At 33.1% G+C, this 24,918-nt stretch overlaps 3 pseudogenes; all 3 read right to left on the bottom strand.

Annotated features, from left to right (window-relative positions):
• Positions 1 to 806: 806 nt before the first annotated feature.
• LOC128173942 (uncharacterized) lies at positions 807 to 10,140 on the bottom strand (annotated as a pseudogene).
• An 8,206-nt stretch (positions 10,141 to 18,346) lies between these two features.
• On the bottom strand, positions 18,347 to 19,135 carry LOC128176902 (uncharacterized; annotated as a pseudogene).
• A 4,702-nt stretch (positions 19,136 to 23,837) lies between these two features.
• LOC128176955 (uncharacterized) lies at positions 23,838 to 24,696 on the bottom strand (annotated as a pseudogene).
• Positions 24,697 to 24,918: the final 222 nt, after the last annotated feature.

Genomic DNA, 24,918 nt, shown 5'->3' with positions numbered 1-24,918 from the left:
AAATTATGGTGGAATGATTGCACTCTCTTTCTGTAATGAAAGTAAAATGAGTGAACCATCTATTAATACTCAAATATTTATATATGTCCATGTACAAATTAAATAAACCTGTAGTATTTAAAATACTTAATGAAGGAATAAAAAAAACCAAATTCTTATCAAAACGTTTAAAAGCAGATTATAAAAGCACAGTCATGCAAACAATTTTTTTAAAAACTAGTTTGTCCGTGAATCGTCAGAATGTCAGTACCTGTAAGAACATATCATTTATATATATATCTACAAAAACTATTGTTTAAAAAGTTCAGAAGAAGTAAAAAATGGGATTTAAACATTCGTTTTAAATTCATTGACAAATTCTTCAGTCCGTGGTCAACTTCTCATGTACATGTACTTATGACCAATAGTGTAAACGTCACCGGTATTCATGGTCGTTTCTGAACGATTTGTGCATGCCTCCACAGATCCAAAGGATGTGTGGAGGAACAATGTAGAGGGGGTGTTATTAACATTAAAATGGTGAAACAAATTGACCAAGTTCATTATCCTCAAACTTTTAAAACTGTTTTAGAATAGTGCACAGCATAGACTATCTGTTTTAAAACATATTTTTAACAAATTGTCAAAAATATTTACCAAGTTTATAATACTTGTACTTTTAAAGACTTTTAGGAAATAGTTATATACGTAAGATTTTAGATATGGCGTGTTTTGCCATATCCTATAAATTCGTGAAGAAAATAATCTAAATACAATATCTTTAAAATTTGAACATTATCTTAATATATCTAAATACGGAGCTCTTTATCTCAAGGAGATTGATATAGCCTACAATAACCACGACCATCCAGTCCTCCTTATTCTCTGGAGGTGTTTGTACACAAGTGACGTGATTTTGTCTCATCTACACACAGAGGAATCGTGATGAATGAGAACAATATACATAATCGTCTAATCCAGGGTAGGTACACCAGGTACTCTGTGGGTCGTTTTGGACCCCTAAACAGTCCGAGTCTTCATATGGCTGATCCGGACACCACAATGTAGATGGGAAGAAAGTCCCGTCATCCATCTCATAAGTTTTGTATCCAGTGCGTCGAGAGTATATGTGAATGTATTCTAAAATAAAATGGATTAAACCACTGATAAAAAACACCAACTACAATTAAAATACATTTAACATAAAGGCTCACAGAACCCTTACTTGTACTTATAAGATCCATCAGATACAAGACTTGTGAAAAGTTATTGATGCCTTACATGACTTTCCCTGCTGATTCGCATAGAAGTTTTGCCTCTTCGTAAGGAGAAACGTGGGTCGGAATCCAAATGCAAGTCTGATACTCGGGGAACCATTCGTCACGCCCTGTCACACAATCTGAAGACAAACTCTAACATCACACGCTCTTAAAGATTTAACAACTATATGCATAACGCGATACATAAAAGATAGCCATATTCCATGTATCACATGATGGAAAATTAGAACTTTGAAAAATCTTACGATCTGGCATCTTCTGATAAAACTGGTTTTGGTGAACGTATGAGGTTCTTTTAAATGTTATTCCATCATACAAGTCACACTCTGATGTGTTTGAGTTATAACGGAAAAGTTGACATGGCGGCCTGATCTGGCATTCCAATGCGCACAGAGATGTAGTACTTCCGTTGTAGGACTTCGCGGGTATTTCTGCTATCTCTCCATCTTGAAGCCGGGGCACGATTTTCCAGATATGAGAAGCCAAGCACTCTGCAATTTTAGTGATTTCTTTAAGTTATTCTTAATATATATGGTTTGAGCCTAAAATTGCCCCCTTAAATGAACATCGTCACTGTACTGTAATTCTTTGTTTTCTTTGTACAGATATACATATGAAGTTTTTTATAACTTTCATTTTGATTTGAGTGCCCACAATTTAAAAATATTGTATCAAAAAGTTTACATTTTAATCGCATTTTTAGCAAATTTAGCAGTTTTTCTTTAAGAAAACATTGAGCGATTGCTCGAACAACCGAACATATTTTCACCAGTCAAAGCGTCGCTCTTTATTTCCAGTTCGAAAAAAGTTAAGAAAAATGTCAAAATTGTATTGACTTTGATTGAATTATAAAAATAGTGTCACTTTTGACGTCATAAAATACCAGTGAATGCAAATAAATCAAAGAAATAGGCCAAAATTTTATTATATATCAACTCTTCTGAAAAACTACACAACAATTTATTGTACTTTAAACACTTTCAAATAGAGAATTATGGGGGCCAAATTTGACTAATATCATATATAGTATTTTGTCAGTGATTTTTCTATATGTTGGTGGGATCATGTTGGGGTGTTTTAAACAATAAAATGCTGTCTTTGGTGATTCATGCGAAATTGAAAAAAAAAACGATCGTTAGCTTATATATGAATAAGAATATGCACATTCAGATATACGCTAATTCAAATCTACTCTTACTTGTTGAAAATTCGATTTTCCGTTTAACATTGAACACGATAATTATATGTTTAAAGTATATCGTGCAGTCAGTGCTTTTTCTTAGTTATAACCGACCGATAAACAGGTTAGAACTGGATCGTATAAATTTCAGCCCTGTCAGTTTCCATTGAGCTATGAATCACAATCGGTTTTCTTCAGAAATAAAATTAATCTGTTTGGTAGTTGTATATATATAACTGGTAGATTGGCATGCAAAGTTCTCATACAGTTTCATTTATAGGGTCAATATTTTTTATTTAAAAGACTATTTCAGAATTTTCTAAAAGGTATTTTTAGTTAATTTGTCAGAATTTCTCTTTCTTATGACAACTACATGGATATTCTTGGTATATAGTTTTTCACTTGCAATTTTTTTCGATGAAATGAAGAAACCCGTATTTGTATATTTTTTCTTTCTATTTGTTTTTATCTATACTTGTCTAGTTTGAAATTTGAAGCCGTCCAATGAGTAGAAAAATTGACAGATACAGGTAAATAGTTATTTTATCAAAAAGAATGAATATAAGTACATATTACATAATAAGCAATATTTATAAAGTGATTGCGAGTGCAACGAAGGGCAAACACTCGTTTGACGTTCCATTCTTAGGTGTCACATGTAATTCTGTTTAAAGACAGGTTATCGCTCGTTGCCCGTAACAACCGTACTTCCGTCTTACGAATTTCATGCGCCAGACGTATGTTTGCCTTTCGAACGGCAGTTATTACATTCGCGTCGTAGGTCACCTGCAATTCCACCGTAACGACGTTTTTCTGTGCCCAACGACAGTGGCACGGAAAACCATTATTTTTCACGTAAATTGATATTTTATCTCTAGGCCTGTACTGAAATATATCTACTGTGAATACGCAAACGTCAAAAGAACTTGAAGAAAAAGAAGACTATTAATCTATAATTGCTCCACACGAATGTAGAATGTATTGAAAACATAATTGATTTTTTTTACTTGATTACTTGATTAGAATTTTCATTCTTCTGGCATTTTTTACATTGACTGTGGATTTCTTTATTCCATTTACTCAAATATACATTGTTACAAGAATATTATTCAATACTTTGTACTTGAAATCTCCTAGACGTTTATCAGAAATATCTAATAATTTACATTTGTAAATATATTTCCAATCAACAGAATCAATATTATACTCCATTTGTAAAACAGTTTGATAACAAGGTTTAATAAATTGCTTATTAACTAAATTCTCATAGAAAAAACTACATCTTTGCCCTAATACATTCTCATAACCTGATTAAAAATTCAAATAATTAATTTTTTTGCATATTAGTGAACTTACAATTTGAAAAATCAAATTCCCTACATAGTGGCTTGAAAAGAGGAAAGAATCTTAAATTTACATATCCAGGTTGATTTATTTTCATACAGTCTTTGAAGTCTGTAAGAGACTTGAAATTACCTTCATCATTTAACAAGTCGTTTACATACAGAATTCCACATGTAATCCATTTTTTTTTAAAATAGGGAATTTCCCTTATACAAAAATTATACAAAAAAAGTTACATATTGTTTTTGTACAATTTTAATTGATGAAATATTTTCTAAGTTTTTAGGCTAACATTCATTGAATGAGCATAATACGAGTCATAAAGCGTAATTTACATCTACGTTTATTTCTTTACAGTAAGAATCTAAAATTTTGTGCAGAATGTTTTTGTTTTTTAGAAGTCGAGGAACCCATGAGAGGCTTGAAATAATATTATTTTGCATTCAATATCAACAACTGCCAATCCATCGTTTAATACACTACCTATTAAAGTATTGCGTTTAATTCTTAATCCAAAATAAAGTTATAGATTAAGCATTGAAATTTTTTATAAAGTCACTTTCAGGAAAATTAAGAATTGAAGCAACGTATGTGAGTTTAGATAAAGCAAGTGTGTTAACCATGCATGATTTACCAAATAAAGTTAATTTTCTTTTTTTCCAAGATTCAAAAAGCTTTTCAACATCATGATCAATTTTTATCCAGTTCTTATAATAACATTCTACTTCATCGTGACCAATGAAGATTCCCAGACATCTTACTGCTTTGTTTGTAGTTTTAATACCATAGAGCTTATCATAAACATTTATTTTTTAGAGTTCCTAAAAGAATACATTCTGTTTTGTTTATGTTTATTATAGATCCGGCGTATTTACAAAATTCGTTTAGCACTTCTAAAGCATGTTTCATTGACATTTTATTTCTTAGGGCTATACTTAGATCATGTTGAATGCTTTTTATTTCATTGTTGTGTATTGTTATTCCTCTTATGTTTTGATTACTGTTTATCCTAAAAGCTAGAATTTCAGCACCAAAAAGATATAGCAAAGCAGAAATAGACAACCCTGTCTAATTCCGCGAGTCATAGTGCATGTTTTTGACAGCCAAACGTTATTTTTCATCTTAAATATTGGATTGGTATAAAGCATATTTGCGTAATTTATGAAGTTATTGCTGTTAAATTTTAAAACATGCTAGAACCTTAAACAGAAAATTCCGCTCCACTGAATCGAATCCTTTTTCAAAGTCTACGAAGAGTTATATGCCATCAAGATGTTTTCTGAGCGTTTTCTACGATATACCATCCTTTAATGTATGCAGTGTGTTGTTCGCTAATTAGTTTACTTAATATCGTTTGTAATCTTTTCGCAAAAATAAAAGCAATGATTTTATAGTCTGTAATTGTTAAACTAATTGGTCGGTAATTATTCAAGCGATCTTTTTCGCCTTTAATGTAAATTAAAGATATCAAAGAAATTCTTTGAGAGTATATCATTTCACCTCTTTGAAATATTTCTCTAAGAGCTTTGTAGAAAAAAGGACCGATAACGTTCCAAAAACATTGATAAAACTCACTAGGTAGGCCATCTAACACACGTGACATTTCTTTTTTCATGATATTTACTGCCTCTCTACATTCTTCATATGAGTTTTTTTGTAGTTGGTTCAACTTGTTTATTAGCTAAAAATATCGTTCTGTGTGTACCGAATGATCATTATTCCCCTTCTTACTCAGAAAATGTTTATGTTTTATCTGAGCACGCTCGCAGGTCAAGCACTTCTACTTCAAATATCTACTTCAATATTCAATTAACAACGATTAATTACACTAACGCACAAAATGAGTGTAACGTTCGTCTACTGCAAGTTCAATTGAAATGCTGAGGGTAACACACATGCGACTTGCAGTCAACGTTCGTATAACACAAGGGACAACTGGGATCTCCCTACGTCGTTCGTGCAATTCAAATCGTACGGTTATTTTACGAGTTCATTGTGTGGGGTGCAAGTGCAGCTTACGGTTTCAGTTCTCGCAAGGAAAACGTGGTGATTATTGTGCAATAGCCATCGTGCGTGCTTACAGAAGCGTCGTCCTTCCGAAATCGTAAGATGCACTTGCTTGTCTCGCAAGATTTTCATTAAAAGAACACCCGTAGACCACCCGTAGAAGCACGTACCAGCAGTTGTGACTATCATGAGCTAAGATAGTTGTTTTGACAAATTAATGTATCTTTTCATTATCATTTAACACATTCAATGGCATTGACATTTTTCAACGCTATAGCTTAGATTATCGTAATCACTTTTGTTCCAAACAAGTAATTATTTTTTTAATTTCATGCTATTAAAATAAATCGTTTGAAACTGATATTTACAAACACATGAATGCATTATGTCTAAAAAAGAATCAATTTTACCGAGTAAACTCAGAGAATAATTCTATTCGATATCACTCTTACCCCATAGTTATTATTACGCATATATATGCGACTTAACGATCTAAGCGATCACCGTCAGTCAAAAAGAATCGCACAATGTTGAGAAACTGGCTAGAGAGCAAAGTTTGCAGTGTCTGGCTGTATGTGTTGTGGTAAAGGACTGGTGGAGATCAAGTGTCCGTTCAAGATCAGATACGCTAATCCATGTGAAGTCAACACTCTTAATTTCTATCCAAGACTTTCATGCCCAAAACGAGAGAGGAAAGTCTAATACCAATACGCTACAAAGTGCATCAAGACATTTTTACCAATTACAGGAACAAATGTCAGTGTGTAATGTGCATTTCAGCGATTTTGTTTGTTTGACAACTTGTGGACTACCTGTTGAACGCTTTCAATGTAATGCACCTTTCTTTAACGAGAAAGTGCTGCAATTGTTTAACAGTTTCGTCATGAAAGCAGTGCTTTCAGAACTTCTGACCCACTCAAAGACTTCTTAATGTTAACAGCAAAGTTTAGGAAACTGAGTGTATCTTTTCAAGCCCGAGAGCTTCGACAACATAAAGCACATTATACCGAGTCTGATAGAATCAATACTGAACTGATCATTATCGAGGTATTCAATATTTAATGACGTGCAACTTAACACAATGAAAAAAAAGTCTTCAGACTGGATAGGAATACCATCAATAAATAAAATTTCCTTGTTGTTATTATATTACCCATATCTCCAGGGGTACACGCTGATAATAACGCAGGATAAGTTATGTTTTAATCGTTATAAAAACTATATATACCTCCTTGATTAAGTTCACCTGAGGCATTGATATTTTTGATCACCTGTTGTACATCGTCCATCCGTCTCTCTGTCTATAAATTGTTCACGTTTTTTACTCTTCTCTATAACCACTGGTCCAAATACAACTTGTTACAAAGCATCCGTATGGGTAAGGGTTTTTAAATCATTTAAACCATTTTGAAATGAGACAATGAGACAACATAAAACAGTGCGAAAAAAGTGTCTGTCTTGAGAATTCTTCTTATCAAGAACCACTGCAACCAGTAATGCTAATATTTACACTAAAACCTCTTAAGATTATGTATTATTTATTATTCAATAAACCAAATTTCGAAAAAGTCCAAAGTTCAACAGAAATAGATATAAGTGAAAACATATTTTAAAATCTTTTTGAGAACTTATGCAAACATCCGCACTAAATATAGATCTAAATTGTTAAAACCCTGAGCTCCTATCATTGAAATGTTTATGGAAAACTGTTTATAAATCTGTTCCTAAAATAATACAATGCTTAATTGTATGATATTACCATGCAAACATATTCATATGAAGGTTAGAGTGACCTACTTTTGATATATCATAATTATGCATAATCAAATTGTCAAATTTTATTTTATTATGGCTATGATCACCAAACTTCTTTTGTCAGTGTATCTTTTTTTCAAACTTTCATGTATATGCTAATATAGATCATGTTTTGGATTACCTAAATCTGTAGCTCCAGGTCGTCCATCCGAATTTTTTCAGACCGGGAGCTACGGTCCTGCAGCTAAATATTATGGTTCTTAACTATGCTATATATTGAATTTTTTCTATTTTTAATTATTTAAAGTGTTTTAAGTCAAAATAGTAAGCAATTGTTGCTCATGTGAGCGATGTGAACCAAAGGCCGCTTGTTTTATTTACCGGCATAAATAAATTGTTTTACTGTTAGTACTAATATGTTTTCTAGTCCATATATATTTCTCTTGTTAAATTTACAACACGTAGTCTGTTTATCAAATCTTATAAAAGAAAGAGCTTTTGAAAAATGAACTACGTTCTTGAACGCAGTTAGCAATTAAAAAATTAGAATTCAAATGGGGCCTGAGATGTTCAGGGTCATATGCTGGTAGTATACCATTACCACCCAGAAAATACGGCGAAGTAGTCACCTCTACTCTTTGAGATTCGGGCTTAATCGATTGCTTTAAAAAAAATTAAACTTGCTTCTTATCCATTCTTCCATAAATTGTACCATATATTACCATTTGACAAGAAAACTGTAAACAAATAAATGTGTTATTGATTCTATATTTTGATTACAGAATGAGCATGTTAGTGAATTTTGTAACCTTATTGTATTTTTACTTTAATGTGGGTAAAGTACCCCAATTAGCATTTAATCAAAATTCATGCTAACTTTTTTTTCCCAATTGTGCTATTTTTGATTTTTTGAGGCCTTGTGTAATTGGACTTGACAATTTATACATCGTTAGAATTTATTATAGGATGTCCCAAAATCAGGTCAATGATCTTATTTTATTTATTCCTTATGTGTAGTCAAACCCTTAATGAAATGATTTTTTTTTGGTGAGTTTTCGATATCTTAGAAGCGTTTCATGTCTTAGAATTTCGAAAGATACAAGAGTTGTTGGTCACCTAAACTGTGGCCAATAGGCCTTTTATTATTAAAGAGAAAAGAGTGAAACAAGACATTATTTAGATGGCGACAATTTCAAAGAACCCGCTTTATAAAGAACATAAGGTTAAACAAACATTTTATAGAACTTTGTTTTGACTTTAAGCTGCAACTTAAGATCAATGGAATTCTTTATTTATTAAGCGTTTTTGGAAATAGAATAAGTCAGGTGCGTTGAATTGGAAAAACCTAGGATCCAAGATCTGATATGAACTTGATATTTGACACAAACTTTAAATACGGTCAATGAACACCTTTTGCAAAAAGGCAAATGTTTGGGAAAGTCTACGTAAGCTGGGTGAAGATAGGAATCATCACACTATACAAAATTAGACAGTAAAATGTGTGGAAAAGAAACACTTTTAGAAACTTATTTTAAAGCTATATATGCCGTTTTATGTCATCTTTGTGATTCTGGAAAACTGAACTAAAGTGAGTCGGTATGATGAGGTTTATGGAAGAAAACCCTATGACAAATGTGACACATCATTCATTGAGTACTGTACTAAAGTTATTAAATCGAAATGGAAATGGATTTTAATTCATATTTATAAAAAATTCTTGTTTATTTGGATTTGCGTATGTGCTCTATAAAGAGCATACCGTTTGAAAACACTTTATCGAGAGGAATTGAGAACTTTTCCAAATTAAATGTACAAATGGATAAAAGTTAAAACCATCAATAAATATACGGACCTCCATTTTCACAACTAGGCAGAGATTAAATACAAACGTCAATATTACATCTTTGATAGGTCGTTCAGCTCAAAATGATCTCAGTTCTCACTGTTTCTGTCTATTGTCTCCAAATAGGTGACATCATTACTAACACGCCGACCTCGCTTTCGCGTCGACTTCATTTTTTAAAACATCCACTTTTTCTACCACTTTTTGAATTAGTACTATTTTTTGCCTATTAACACATGTATTATTATATTGTATTATAATATTATATATAATTCCTAAGACCCTTGGCGTTACAATTTAACGCAAATGTGTTATAATTGTACCTCATGTACCATTGCATGCTAAGGGTTTGAGAAAATAAATTGAAATTTAAAGTAACTGAAGAAGTTTGTAAATAAATATCTTGTGACAAATATATCAGATAGGGGCGTTTTAACAAGTTTTTTGGAAAATAATGGAAAATTACACCCAATACTTTTAAATGCGTTTAGGATAAGTTAAAAATTACAGAAAAACCTTTTCTACCTTGATGAATAAAAACCGCAAACATTTCTTCTTTTTTTTTGAAACATATAACATATAACGTAACATATAATAATATATAATATAGTAATATATAACGGTACATATAACTTTAGAACCATAATTATAAATTTGTGCACACTTTTATGAACTCTGACAAATAAAGGATAAAAACAAGTCTTACCTTGAAACAATGGCGACAGCAGCAGAATCCACGCAAACAATTCCATGCTTGTTCACAAAGTTTAGTGAGTTAATGTTGTGTCACGGCTTTATAAGGAACTTATATATGGATTCCGTAATTAAAGCAGGAGGCCACACCAATACAATTTCTTGTTCGTCGGACATTCAATAAAAAAAGGTAAGGCGGGCGAGTGATAAAATAAAAAAATATTTTTTATTTGTATGAAAAATTTTTAGGGGGTATTTAAAAAAAATTGTGCGGACGAATATATTTTTCTGCTTGTTTCTGTATTATATTTTAAAACTATTTAAAATACGAAAATTAATGCGGAAATAGAACAGAAAACACTGCAGAACTATCTGGATGCTGGGAATTAATAATAATATTATTTGTAAAGAATTATTCAAATACGAGCGCGCGGGGTTCGACGAACAAGAAATTATATTGGTGTGGCCGGAGTTCGATTTTTAAAACAGCATATATTTCATTCCCACTAACATGGTCTCCAATACAAGTACATTCAGCCCTATATGATTCATTAAAGCTCATTCTCAAAGCTTTATTCTCTTTTTCCCAATAATATGTTAATTTAATGTAATTAATGTATTGGACTTGCATACATCTTACCAAGTTTAGTCATGGATTTATTTAGACCAATGTTCTTCTTGTGCGTATATTGAGTGTGAAATCGGTCTCTAGAGTAGTAATTTCTAAACAATCCCAAAGTCTGGCCTTTATACATGAAATAAACTCTTCTTAATTCGCACGAATCAAATGGTTAAAGAGTGTCAATCTCATTTATAAAGCAATATGAACTATTTTTTTTAGCTTTTTACATAGTTCACCCTTTTACTAATGTACTTTTTCTGCAAATGGACCTTATAAATAGTTAATTAGTTTTCGGTAATTATGCATATTATATCAGATGCTTAAAAACTTTGAAATTTAAGCATATATACATGCAGTCACTTTCAGTTTCACATTTTAGATAAAAACCACCAGCATTAACTCCTTTTAATTGTTGAAAATTTGTCATGATTAGTGTTATTGTATGTTGTCGATATGGTATTATTTTCTGAGTTTAGGGTCTTTTAGTCTCACCGTGTAGTACCTGTTTTTTTAAGTCTCATGGATGAATTCCCCAGTCTTGTCAGTCGTTGTTTCTTGTTCTCGTGGTTTTCTTTTATTTCTGATCTACGTAGAGAGCAAGATGGAGCATCGGAGTGATTGCCATTACGTTCGTGCTCATTAAAACGCGTCCGTGATTCATTCATTCTTTATTTGCACAAGACACACATCTTATAGCATAGGTTGTTACATATAATTAAAAAGCAATATTGAAATAATAGTATGGTACATGTTCATAAGTAAAGTACATTGGCAATGTATATATAATAAATATTTACGAACAGCTGAGAAAAAGAAAAGAATTTTTTTCTTAATTATCATTAGTTTTAAAAGCTAGGCGAAGATACTTCCCAAAAATCACACAGTTCTTTAAAATTTTGAACACTTAATAATTGTTTGAATTTGTTTACAGAAGGTTTTTTTCCAAAAAAATATTTCTTTGATTATTTTACTCGGATTTCTCTAAATTGTGGACATATCAAAACAAACTGGAATTAATCTTGAATATCAGAACAAAATTTACATAACCGCATTTCTTTTTGTTCATTCTTGTGTCGTCCACTTTCAGTTGCAAGTCTATGAGATGACAATCTAATTCTTGCAAAGTGTTTCTTATATGTAGAAGGTATACGTATTGATTTTGTTAAATAATATTGTAATGAAAATTGATCGATAATATGCTTGTAAGAATAACATCGAGATGAGGAATTAACCTGTTCTACAAGTTGTGGAATAAAATGATCAATGAATCTTTGCTTAATTATAAGAAAATAAGTTGTACAATGTATGTAATCATGCTCCTTCCATATACGCCAGGTAAAGTCGATTTGGGGTACGATTGAGCAAGTTTTGACAGAGTTATGCCCTTTCCGGTCATTTTCTTCACAGACGACTTCAAGGAATGGGCAAACGTGTTTCACAATCATCTCTTGTTTTGAATTACACTAACTTAATTTTTATCATGTGCCAAAAACACTTCACTCTCATTATACAGCATTTTTAACAGGACTGCAATTAAATTACGATTCTGATTATGTAACAATTTGAATCAAATTCTAAATTCAAAACATTCGTATGATTTTCAAAGGTAGTCTCCCTGTTTCAAATTATGCAATTGCAGTCTTTGTATAATTCTTCTTCACGCTCAACACATGATAATATAATCTCTGTATTTTTTTTATATCATTTGCAGCATGCATGCTACATATCTCACAGCCATAATTTAATATACTAGCAATATAAGTATCATTGACAAAATTGTTTCTGTGTTCCAATACAATTGACTTGTTTTTGACTTAATAAAAAAACATTTCTTTTCTCACTTCGCTCGCCGAATGTTTCTGTGTATCGTTAAACGTTCCATTATAATGTCAAAAAAGGACCAGGCCTCAGGGTCGTAAAGCAATGTCAGACTAAAGTAAAACTTTTAATAAGTTATGAAATAATTGTTTATCCTAATATGTCAATTTAATTTTGTAATAAAAAACATTATATCAAGACTCTTTGAATAGCAATCGAATTTGTCAGTGTTTTCAATCATGAGACATCAAGGCAGTGTACAAGTTTTGACATAGGTCTTAGTTTGCTTCATGATTCTGGGGCTTGGTATGTAAGCTATCGACACTCACAGTTAGCTCGCCATTTAAATGCCACTTTTCACTTTTGTGAATTTTACCAACGTTTCTAAAATTGACAGTTTTGGGGGTTTTCTGTACATTTACAGTAAGATCCCAAACAGAAGTATAAGTATATAACGTATTTAACATTTTCTGAAGTGCATGTGCAGTTTCTGAGAAAAGGACTTTGTGCAGTATGGTCAAATATCTGCCCCCGATTTCAACCAATTTTTAAATAGTATCGTATGAAAATAAAAACTTCAGAAATCATTGTATGGAGGATGCCTATAACTTTAATCTTGATTTCAGTCATCATTGCTCATTCACTATTTATCTATGACGTCACCTAAATGACCTATTTCCCGCAAATTTGCAAACAAATGAAAATATTCTCATTTTTGCTCTATCGTTTGCATTCGGAAGTATAGAACGCAGGTCTGCTAAAGTGCGATTTTAACATTTTTTCTTCAGATATTTATACACATTATACTAAAAAATGGTACTTGAGCAAGCCTGCGCTGGATGTCTCCCAGTCGAAAAACCATCGGAAAACACCCATATTTTGCTACAAAACATCAATTTATCAAAATAATGCAATCTCCGTGACGTCATTTCTACATTATGACGGCACTGTGGTGATAACTTTTTACACCTTTATTTCCAATATGATTTTAACTATCTTTTACCTTATTTTAAAGCTCTTTCTTACACTTTGATTTTGGGGGCAAAAATGCATAAAACCGCATATAGTCCTTACCATGTCATCTGCATACATTAAAACAAATAGATTTACCTCTTGAATTTTTATTGGTATATATATTACCTTCACACAAGATTTCCATTTCAGAATCATTTACATGTAATGAGAACAGTTTGGTCGAATATGTTCAAAATTTAATACGAAGTCAAGTCAAGCATACTTGCTCAATAAGATGGAAACCATTGACATTGATTTATTGTAAGGAAATTAGGAATCAGCCTAACGTCATTTAAGAAAAGAAGTATTGGACAAATATTAAACTAAAAGTAACAGTGTATAGTATGGCAAGTAGATTCACAATTAAGCAATATTCTTTCAGTGTAATGATAAATTGTAAATCTGTCATCTAGAGAAAAGAGGCTGTGTTCAAGTAGCCAACTACAAGATTGATAAGTGGTCACAATATTTCATTTATTAGAATATGTTGAAATTATAAAAAAAAAAAAACATTAAATGAAAATATGACATTCCGAAAGAGAGAAAAAGAGGTCTAGAAACGCCAAAAACATTCAGACAGTACGTCACAAGGCCACCAACACTGACATTCGCTACCACTGTCCCTCCAGGTCACGGCTGTTTTACATTTTTTCGCTTCCGGGAATTTCCAGACAGTTACCAGATCTCCATGCCATAAGTAAAGCTAGCATATCAAGGATTGTAAGGGAAGTGTCTATATCATTAGTTAAAAGAAGCCCGAGTTATATTAAATAACCAAATAACTAGACTGCAATTACAAATTCCATGTTTGATTTCTCAAAGATATGCGATTTTCGAAATGTTATAGGCGCAATAGACGGGACACATGTTGGAATATTTATCAACTTTTTGTTGCTTTTATTTCTATAACACAAGTTCAAAGTTTTGTGCAATAAAATTATCCATTACATACGTTCAATAGCAATTTTCTAATTGCTTGCATATAATATTCATGATTCCTTATCTTTTTTATCAGCAACGACACGTAAGATTAACAAAACGCCATCACTAGAACTGATTGATTAGAGATAGAGAAGAATAGGCTGGAAGCTGAAAAGAAAAGGGGTCCGTTACCAAGTCATTTCTAGAGTCTGGGGGTTAAATATTATAATTTTAAACAATAATAAATTTCCTCTCTAAAATGATTAGTTATTGCAATTGGCCTACAAATTTTCCCTTACTTAGGGTAAAATCACAGAATGAACATGTTCGGCCGGGATCGGAACTTTATTAATACCACGGGATAAACACTATAATATGCCTTATTTAGGCGGCAGTGAATACCTAGTGAATGCCCTGGCTATATAACATACTCAAGAGGTAAACCCTCAGCAGAGACAGTCACTGTGTTTACGTCGACAGTGTACAACCTCTAACTAAAGGCGTATCCCTTCCCTGATACTACTAAAGTATCAGGGACGACTAAGCTAACCTCCAAGAGGACAGCCTCTATAATAACCAACTATTGGTCGACCTTCAAACACGATTGGTCCTTTTAATATCAATGTGGTAGCCTCTCTCTCAAGACAATCCACCTACCAAAACCGGACCTTAGTCTCGCAATTCCTCTCTCGGACTTTCTCTTTGAAGACTGCTAGGGAAAATGAACGCTGCGACTGCCACGCGCTCGTTTAAATACCCATTGTGGGTCACGTGACAATCCCGCTGGTTGCTAAGCGACAATACAAACACAGTCGTTATGTGCCGTACGCATAATTCAACATTACATAACTATGATATCAATTGTATAAAAACCATATTGTTCTCTTATTTAAGTTCACATAGTCAATACAGTTTTATAAAGATAAGAACCAGCTGCAGACATTTCGGTTGATTAATTGTTGAAATTTTTGTCATGAGTTGAATGCTTATTAAGAGTTAAGGGACTTTTATTCAGACTGTGGGCTACTGTTCTGGCGGAGTATCGGACTGTGAACAGTCTTTACAGGGAATGTCGTTCACTTTACATGTCCGTTGTACAAGGGATGTTGTCCACTGTACAAAGGAAGTCATTAACTGTACACGGGAAGTTGTTCACTGTAAACTTTATGTCGTCCGCTGTACACGAGAAGTCATCCACTGTACAAATGCTGGTCCACTGTACGCGAGATGTCGTCAACTGTACAAAGGATGTCTTCAACAATACAAAGTAAGTAGTCCACTGTGCTCGGGAAGTCGTCCATTGTAAACGGGATAGTTTCCACTTGTACACATTATGTCGTCCACTGTAGACAGGATGTCGTCCACTGTACACGAGATGTCGTCCACTGTACAAAGGAAGTCGTCCACTGTTGAAGATCTCTGTACAATTGATCTCGTCCAATATACACAGGATGTTGTCCTCTGTGCACGGGAATGTCGTCCACTGTACACGGGAAGTCATCCATTGTACACAGGATATCTTCCACTTGTACACGGGGTGTCGTCCACGGTACTCGGGATGTCCTCCAATGTACACAGGAAATCGTCGTCTGTACACGGGATGTCGTCCACTGTACAAAGGATGTCGTCCACTGTACACGGGAAGTCGTCAATTGTATACGGGATGTCTTCAACTTGTTCTCAGGAAGTCGTCCACTATACACGGGATGTCGTCCACTGTACACAGGATGTTGTTCATTGCACACAGTAAGTCGTCCACTGTACACTGGATGTTGTCCACTGTTCACGGGATGTCGCCCACTGTACAAAGGAAGTCGTCCACTGTACTCTGGAAGTCGTCCGATGTACACAGGATGTCGTTCACTTAACACGGGATGTTATCCAATATACCCGGGACGTCAAGTCGACTAACCCACACGCTAGACTTTGGGAATTCCTCTACGACCGTTGACAAAAATCTATCGCCCCATAGAGCTACACTAGGAAACACCGGGAAAATCTTCAGTAGATGTGTTGATAAAATTTAAAAAAAAACAGTGCCACCAAAAGGATATCGTACAAAGTATAAAACGCTTTAGCAAATTACAACTAGTACACATAGCTATAGCTTCAATGAATAGCACCAGTTCACACGGCAAAAATGAAACCATGTACATTAACATGTAACAAGTAAATATTTTACTTACACTTAAACTGAAGACAGGTACACGTGGCAAAATTTAAAGTATACAATTCAAACATACTGACAAATACAAATAGCACAGTAGTTTTAAAGCAAACGTTTTAGCTGAATATTATTTCCAGTATGATATAATTGTTCAAGATTAACTTACCCTGACTGGGGATTCAGTTACCACGAAATTAAAAACTGCTCCTTCATCGACCTGTCAGATTGAGCCAAATCTGGTACCCGGAAAACGTGCGCTACCCGAGACGATTTCTACATCCCTTATATAGCAAAGATGGTTTAAAAGCCGTGAACAAATAGGACCCATGCACGGTAAACATGGAACAAATTTAGTATTGATTGTGACAAGAAGTTTCAGCTTTCCTGGCCAAATGGTTCCTGAGAAGTCAGGGTTTTGTGGGTGTTTTAGCTGCGATTTGGTGTACACAAAATATTTGCAATAGCCCTTAACGGGGTTTCATTAGAAATTTAATTTTAAAAGGTTAATTACAAAGCAGATAAGAAAGTTATCTCAGTTACAAAGTCCATTAATAGTGTAAAAGTACAGTCATTGTTCCAAGCAACATACACACCAGATAACTCAGTCTCTAACGGGAGAATTTGTTCTACAGTCTGTGATTGTATAGTCTGAATGTTTTAGGATTGCTGGAGAGTATGCTCCTTCTCACTGATTATGGTTTGAGGACTGATATTTTCTGATCAAGTCCGGGGAATAATATATATCTATATATACGCCCGAGGAAATGTCGTATCGTAGTTGACAGGTGAATGTCCCAGGATGGAAGGACATTCAATCATTACTCTGATAGTCCTATTATAGAGTTCCACGAAATCGATGACCATATCGGTACTGATAATGTTTATTGTCCAGTTATGATCTCCTTGGCATGACCTAAATGTCTTTGGTTATTATCAGGTGTTGGTATGTTATCATCAGGTTTGGGTTCATTATCATCAGCTGTTAATTAATGTCCATACAGACAAGAGTAAAATAGATAAGCAAGGATAATAATACATTATATGTAACACAATCTGTTATTGCTAATTGTGTTAGAAAGTTATCGTTTATTAAAATCTTTTTGCAACGGATGCCTTCCTGACATCTTACTTGTTTACTGCGAACGATTTTTAACATTCTTATTTAATCCATCTGCTGTAATGATGGCATCTTGTAACAGGCTACTTTAATTTAAACAAGTGTTCCTTTTAAAGGAATGATCGTCATGTAATATCATTGGTCAGCTCTGTTAAAGTAATACGAGAGCATTACGCTGCACGCAATAAACTATATACACCCTCGTTTTGTTTATTTTCGAAATATCAAGGCATGAATAAGCTTTACTTTTAGCATGCAATTTATACTTCCGATAGACATTCTTACGCATATGTAAGGAAAAACGTGATTTGAATCTTTATGTATGTAACTGTATAAATGTTTTAGTTTCAAGGCAAACGGATAAAAGTAACGTTTTTTTAGTAATCTACGTGATATTAAAAATTTAAGTGAGGTTTGTCATTGCATAGTTGATAATGCGTGCGCAAATAGTTAAATTTGCCGGATGCCTCATGTGGACACAACTGTGATCGGCCGATCACAAAAATATGTAGAGTTCTGTCATTTTCCAAGAATACCGGTATACAATTCTGTGGAGTTTATGCCAATACATCAATGAGGTGAGTTTCTCCTTGTCTACACACACTGTCAGAAGAACTGTCGCGTGTGAGAACATATGATATCGTCATTCCGGGAGAGGTACACCAGTTATTCTGGGGGTCGTTTTGAACCCCTAAACAGTCCGAGTCTTCCCTTGTCTGTCCCGGACACAAAAATGTGGATGGGATCAAAGTTCTGTCGTCCATGTCATAAGTTTTGGTTCCAGTGCGACGAGAGTATACGTGAATGTATTCTAAAAAAAGACAAAACCACTTATAAAAATTACTAATAGAATTTTTTTAAAGTATAAAAATAGACACTGAACGTGTATTTTTTAAAACTTACTAGCATTCAAAAGATCCATCAGGTCCAAGACATGTGAAAAGTTCTTGGTACCTAACACGATTTTCCCTGCTGATTCGCATATACTTTTTGCCTCTTCGTAGGGATAAACTTGGGATGGAATCCAAATGCAAGTCTGATATTCGCGCAACCATTCGTCGCGCCCTGTCACACAATCTGAGGACAAACACAAACATTACACACTCTAAAGGATTAAACAAAATATTTTCGCATTACTATGCACAACGATATATATATATAACTTTGAACATTCTTACATTCTGGCATCTTCTGATAAAACAGGTTTCGGTGAACGTTGGAGGTTCTTTTAAATCTTTGTCTGTCATACAAGTCGCACTCTAATGTGTTTGCGTTATAACGGAAAAGTTGACATGAGGGTTTCATCTGGCATTCCAATGCGCACAAAGAAATGGCACTTCCATTGACGGACTGTACGGGCATTTCCGCTATCACTCCATCTAGTAGCCGGGGCATGATTTTACAGACATAGGGACCAAAGCAATCTAAAAAAATAATGATTTCTTAAGATTTTTTTCAATGTGCAAGTTTTTTTATGGATGAAATGAAAAATGAAATGAGGGTATTCAATGATACGATTTGTCTATTGTGTTCATTGAAAAAAAACCTTAAAGTGTTGTTTCCACATAATATCAATTTTAAGGTAAACATATAAAGAATTCCTATAAATACATTATCACATTCAAAAATAAGATGCTTTGTATTTTCATTCCTCTGGCATATTTTACATTGAGTATGGGTTTCTTTATTCCATTTATCCAATAAATATTATTATTAGATATTATTCAATACTTTGTAATTAAATTCTGCTAAACGTTTGTCACAAATATCTAGTAATTTACATCTGTAAATATATTTTCAATCAACAGAATCAATTATACATATCAAATTATGTGTTATACTTCTTTTGTAATACAGTCTGATAAGAAGGTTTAATAAACTTTTTACATACTAATTTTTCATAGAAAAAACTACATCTTTTCTCCATAACATTCTCATAACCTGAATAGAAATTGAAATTTTTATTGTTTTGCATAATAATGAACTTACAATTTGTAAAATCAAATTTTCTACACTTATTGCTTGAAAACAGAGGAGAGAATCTTTAATTCACAAATCTATTTGATTAATTTTAAATACAGTCTTTGAAGTCTGCAAGAGACTTGAAATAACCTTCATCATCTTATAAATGGTTTATATAATTATAGAACTCCACATGTGATCAAATTTAAAAAAAAGGGAATCTCCCTTGTACAAAGAATTGCAGTTGTTCTATATTAATTGTTGTACAATTTTATGTGGTGAAATATTTTCTAGGTTTTTAAGGCTTACATTCATTGAATGAGCATAACACTTGTTAATAAAACATTGGTAATATTCCCTCTTTTTGAATATTTTATGTTTAGATGAAGCTAGTGTGTTTACTATGCATTTTTTACCAAATAAAGTTAATTTTATTCTTTTCCAAGATTCAAAAAGCTTTTCAATATCATGATAGATTTTCATCCAGTTCTTATTATAACATTCTACTTTGTCGTGATATCTTTCTGCTTTGTTTGTAGTTTTAATACCATAAAGCTCATCATAAATATTTTTTAGAGTTCCTAAAAGAATACATTCCGTTTTGTTTATGTTTATTTTAAATCCAGCATGTTCACAAAATTCGTTTAGCATTTCTAAAGCATGTTTCATTGACATTTCATCTCTTAGGGCTATTGTAAGATCATCTGCATGTTGAATGTTTTTATTTCACTGTTGTTTAATGTTATCCCTTTTATGTTCTGAAGAAGACTGAAGAAGACTGAACCTTTAGAACCAGGTTTGATTTAGGGGGTGGATGTGGAGTATAAACATTAAGAATTTAAATCATTTTTTGTTATTGATTTTAAATTGTCAATGAATACTAGTTATTGATCTCAAGGTAGAAATATGTCTTCTGATCATGTCTCAATAGATCATTTGTCAGTTATGCAAGGTTAAATGTGATTTTTTTAAATAACATTTTTTACCAGCTTATAAAACTTTTTAGAACCCAAATTATATTTTGATTTAAAAAGATCATTTGACAATTAAGAAAAGTGTAAATGTAAAGTTATTTCCATTTCATGTATGAATAAATGCAAGTTTTCTTATTTCATTTTATTTGTAGATTGAGGGAGAATACATGCTCGGATCAAGAAAATTTTCCAGGGGCAGGGAGTGGGTGACATTTTATATTTGAGTTTGTTTGGGGTGAGGGTTCCAAGTCTCATATTCAACAATTTTCTTATATTATTTGAAATAAGACTAAGCCATACTACAGTCATGAACATGAATAGTATGGAACAAAACACAAACTAATACATGTATATACACATTAGAAGTATTATAAAACATAGATGATAGATCTATATCTGGCTTCCTAAATTGCATTTTAGTTCATGTACATACATTATTGTTTCTTTGTTCAAAGCATTTCAGATGGTATGTAGGTCATAATCCCACGTGCTCTTCCTGAAATTATCAAATGGCATAAAAACCATTGAGATCCCCACCTAAATCAAAAAATATTATTCCTCCTTTGGTCATAAGCATCAGATCATTATGGTATTTAAGCCATGACCCTAAAGTGTCATCAAGACCCTCTAAGAATAATAGATTGTCAATTATCTTTTGATTATTGATGTTTGATGATCCTGTCTCTATTTGATCTTTATTATTAAGTCTCCCAAATGACATATGGAGACTTATTGTTTTTGTACGGTTCTTCTTACATGTATTCTTCTTCTTTTTCTTCTTCTTCTTCTTCTTCTTCTTCTTCTTCTTCTTCTTCTTCTTCTTCTTCTTCTTCTTTCCCGCTCTAAACTTGTTTCTCAGAGATGGCTAAACAGAATTGTGCACAACTCAAGGATACGATAGGCCTGGTTTGATTTTTTTAATTTTGGGTTAGACAACAACTTTTCCGGGGGCGGGGGGTCAAAAGGGTGTAAGGTCTAAGCTCATTGAACCTGATAGGAAGAATCGAAGACTCTATTGTAAATGGTTACTTGAAAACGGACAAAGATAATAATATAGGGTTTTCATAATCATATATTGACTGTTACTGGCCATAAAAAGGGTTTATTAGATCTGACCCCTGGGGTCATCCCCACCCCCAGGAATTTGAAATTACCATATATCTGAGAAACTGTTATAATTATGACCCCTAAACTATATATATTCTTGTTCCTAATGTCAAGGAGCAACAAATATTATGTAGGTCATGGGCCCTGTGGGTGGTCCTGACCCCCTCAAACAACAAGCCCCTTAATATCCTCAAAACGGTTGAGATCCCCACCCTTTAAACCATATATATTCCTGTTCCTTGTGTTAAGGGGCATCAAACGGTATGTAGATCACTGGCCCCGTGGTTAAATTAATTTTTTTAAAACCTTAATGCCCATCTATAAAACAGTCCTTATCATATCCCAAGATATGATATGTCTATCCATAAAATCTTTAGAGGAGTTCTGGGATTGATTTGTTTTGTGATAAACGTCAATTTTCTGCTACTATTTGACTCCCTGGATGAAATTAAAATTTTTAAAACCTTTTGCACATCTATGAAACAGCCCCTATCATATCCCAGAGAGTTTTGAAACCCTTTTACAAAAAAAATGATATCCCAAATCGAACATCAAGAGATCAATATGATGGTTTATAAGACGTAAAAGAAGTTAAACAAAGTAAAACGTGACGGACGGGCGGACCAAGGTAAGAGCAGAATACCAGAACTTTCTTTAGAAATTGTAGGTATAATAATAACTAGTCTTGAAAAATAAGCTATGGTTCATGAACCTTGTCAAAAAATGTTACAGTAAAGAAATATTGAAATAATGATTAAATAAACAACACTTGCTTATTCTAAATTAAAAAGACTTATTCAATGGATATTATGTTACAGAAATGTTAGAAAGCAGAAATTTTCCTGGGTTCGCACACGACTGTTTATGATAGCATTATGTTTAATGCAGGCTGTAGAACCGGCATTCGTTTAGTTTTTTTTCATACCAGGAGAGCTTATATTTGGCGATAATAACGATTCGGCATGGTGTAAAATGTGAGGAACGGTAATTATTATTGCAAACGTTTCTTGCTATTGTTTCAGAATATGTCTTAATCTAAGTTTGAACGCTCGAATATATGTTTGTTGAAGGTACAGTTCACTGGAATATCCCGAATCACTCCGCCTTTTCTTTTTTTCTGAAGTTCTCTCTTAATAGTATGAAACATTAACTACCAAACAGTCAACATCAACAATATACGTTATCATAAAACTTAATAAAGATACCATTAAATTATGGTGGAAATAATTGGACTCGCTTTCTTTTATGAAAGTAAATTGAGTGAACCATCTATTAATACTCAAATATTTATATATGTCCATGTACAAATTAAATATACCTGTAGTATTTTAAAATACTTTATGAAGGAATAAAAAAACCAAATTCTTATCAAAACGTTTAAAAGCAGATTATAAAAGCACAGTCGTGCAAACGATTTTTTAAAAACTATCTCTACAAAAATTATTGTTTAAAAGGTTCAGAAGAAGTAAAAAATGGGATTTAAACATTCGTGTTAAATTCATTGACAAATTCTTCTGTCCGTGGTCAACTTCTCACGTACATGTACTTATGACCCATAGTGTAAACGTCACCGGTATTTATGGTCGTTTCTGAACGATTTGTGCGTGCCTCCACAGATCCAATGGATGTGTATGAACAATGTAGAGGGGTGTTATTAACATTAAAATGGTAAAACAAATTGACCAAGTTCATTATCCTCAAACTTTTAAAACTGTTTTAGAATAGTGCACAGTATAGACAATCTGTTTAAAAAACATATTTTTAACAAATTGTCAAAAATATTTACCAAGTTTATAATACTTGTACTTTTAAAGACTTTTTGGAAATAGTTATATACGTAAGATTTTAGATATGACATCGTTTGCCATACCCTATAAATTCGTGAAGAAAATAATCTAAATACAATATCTTAAAAGTTTGAACATTATCTTAATATATCTAAATACAGAGCTCTTCATCTCAAGGAGATTCATATAGCCTACAATAACCACGACCATCCAGTCCTCCTAATTCTTTGGAACTGTTTGTACATAAGTGACGTGATTTTGTCTTGTCTACACACATAGGAATCGTGATGAATAAGAACAATATTCATAATCGTCTAATCCAGGGTAGGTACACCAGTTACTCTGGGGGTCGTTTTGGACCCCTATACAGTCCAAGTATGCATATGGCTGACCCGGACACCACAATGTAGATGGAAACAAGGTCCCGTCATCCATCTCATAAGTTTTGTATCCAGTGCGTCGAGAGTATATGTGAATGTATTCTAAAATAAAATGGATTAAACCACTGATAAAAAAATACCAACTACAATTTAAATACATTAAATATAAAGGCTCACAGAATCCTTACTTGTATTTATAAGATCCATCAGATACAAGACTTATGAAAAGTTATTGATGCCTAACATGACTTTCCCTGCTGATTCGCATAGACGTTTTGCCTCTCCGTATGGAGAAACGTGGGTCGGCATCCAAATGCAAGTCTGATACTCGGGGAACCATTCGTCACGCCCTGTCACACAATCTGAAAACAAACTCTAACATTACACACCCTAAAAGATTTAACAACGTTTTTCTCATAACTATATGCATAACGCTATATATATATATATAAGATAGCCATATTCCATGTATCACATGACGGAAAATTAGAACTTCGAAAAATCTTACGATCAGGCATCATCTGATAAAACTGGTTTTTGTGAACGTATGAGGTTCTTTTAAATTTTATTCCATCATACAAGTCACACTCTGATGTGTTTGAGTTATAACGGAAAAGTTGACATGGCGGTCTCATCTGGCATTCCAATGCGCACAGAGATGTAGTACTTCCGTTGTAGGACTTCGAGGGTATTTCCGCTATCCCTCCATCTAGAAGCCGGGAGACGATTTTCCAGACTTCGGACCCCAAGCACTCTGCAATTTTCGTGATTTCTTACTATATATGGTTTGAGCCTAACATTGCCCACTTAAATGAACATCGTCATTTTACTGTTATTCTTTGTTTTATTTGTACAGATATACATATGAAGTTTTTTTTATAACTTTCATTTTTAATTTGAGTGTCCACAATTTAAAAATATGGCATCAAAAAAGTTTACCTTTTCCCGCCATAGTCGCATTTTAAGCA

The sequence above is a fragment of the Crassostrea angulata genome, chromosome 1, assembly GCF_025612915.1.
Source record: "Crassostrea angulata isolate pt1a10 chromosome 1, ASM2561291v2, whole genome shotgun sequence".
Classification (NCBI taxonomy): Eukaryota; Metazoa; Mollusca; class Bivalvia; order Ostreida; family Ostreidae; genus Magallana; species Magallana angulata.
The sequence above is the reverse complement of the archived record's forward strand: the minus strand, read 5'-3'. Positions and strand labels throughout refer to the sequence as shown.